This window comes from Otolemur garnettii, unplaced genomic scaffold (genome assembly GCF_000181295.1).
Source record: "Otolemur garnettii isolate 467f Iridium unplaced genomic scaffold, OtoGar3 scaffold00003, whole genome shotgun sequence".
NCBI lineage: Eukaryota > Metazoa > Chordata > Mammalia > Primates > Galagidae > Otolemur > Otolemur garnettii.
Genome location: NW_003852398.1, coordinates 511,535 through 513,277, shown reverse-complemented (window position 1 = coordinate 513,277; position 1,743 = coordinate 511,535).

Genomic DNA, 1,743 nt, shown 5'->3' with positions numbered 1-1,743 from the left:
AGGTCGAAGTCCATGCTTATGAAACCTCTGCTTGCAGGCCCAGCAGGGACTGGGGACCAACCCTGTCTGCCAAACTCAGTCCACACAGGGCAACCACTCTCCCACTGTAGGTGCCATCAGAGCCAAGGGTTCTGCACCCTGTCCTGCCAGACACAGCCTGAACTGATGGTCAACACTACCGCTGGCTGGGCACAGTCCTAACCAGGAGATGGCTCCTCCTTCCGCCAAGTGTCCCTTTCTTCCCACACCCTCTTTCTTCCCCATTAGTCACAGATTCCATCCTGATGGCTGGCAGTCCACACTATGCCCAGTTCTCTAAGGACAAGACCAAACACTCTGTGCTCTGCAGGGGGCAGAACTTCAGGCCACCATGTGAGAGGGAAAGGGTGGACTGCGAGTTTGGACTTGTAGGGGAAAATATCTGTTCAATTTTATGCCTGGTGGGATGGTGTCTAGGTTCATAAGTGGGACCTCCCTGGAGAAAGAGACCTGGTGTTTAGTGGCCCTCTCCAGCGAGGTAAAATGAGAGAGAAGTCTTTTTTTCCTTGCTTGTTCGCAGAAAGCCTGGGGCAAGCCCCCTGGTTAGTCTCCCATCCTCTAGTCATAGGCTTTGTACCTGTAATTTGTTTTCTTGAATGCTCTTTCTTGGAGTTACAGCTTGTCTAATTCTCTCTTGGCTCAGCTCTCCATTTTTGGCTTCATAGAGTCTGATTCTGTCCAGTTTTTCTTCCTCTGCTCAGGAGCCTCTGCAGAGGGTTGCTACCAGTCATCCATCTTCCTCTTCTTCCTTTTCTTCATATCACTCTGTTAGCCAGGCCAGGGTGCAGTGGTGCAATCATAGCTCACTGCAACCTCCAATTCCTGGGCTTAAGCCATCCTCCTAGCTCAACCTCTTGAGTAGCTGGGACTATAGGTACATGCCACTACCTGGTTAATTTTTTTTTTTTTTTTTTTTTTTTTTTATATAATGAGGATTGCCTGGTTGCCTCAAACTCCTGGCATCAAGTGATCCCCCTGCCTTGGCTTCCCAAAGTGCTGGGATTACAATTACGAATCACCATATCTGGCCAATATTTGGACATTTTTAGTGATTATTGCATCAAATATTTCTTTTGTTCTTTTCTCTTTTCTTCTTTCTCTAGTATTCCCACTATGTATATGTCGCATCTTTTGTAATTATCTCAGAATTCTTGGATATTCTATTCCATTTTTTCTTAGCTTTTTTTCTGTTTGCAATTTAGTTTTGGAAGCTCCTATGGACATATTTTCAAGTTCACTGAGTGTTTCTCAGCTGTACAGTCTATGCCCATCAAAGGCAGTCTTCATTTCTTTCACAGTGTTTTCAATTTCTAATATTTCATTTTGATTTTTTCTTATAATTTCCATCTCTCTGCTTACACTGCCCATTTTTTTTGCATGTCTTCCTTTTTCCATTAGAGCCCTTAGCATATTAATCATAGCTATGTTAATTCCTAATCTGATAATTCCAACATCCTTGCTATGTCTGAGTGTGGTCCTATACATTATTCTCTCTCTCCAAATGGTCTTTTTGCTTTTTCGTATGCCTTGTAATTTTTTGCTGAGAGCTGGACATGATATATTGGATAAAAGTAACTGCTATAAATGGGCCTTTTCTGAGTAGTGGCAAGGTGTAGGGGCTGAGAAAGCATTTTATAGCCCTATGTTTAGGTCTTGGTCTTTGGTGAGCCTGTGTCCCTGGGCTGTGGTCTTCACAATGCTTCT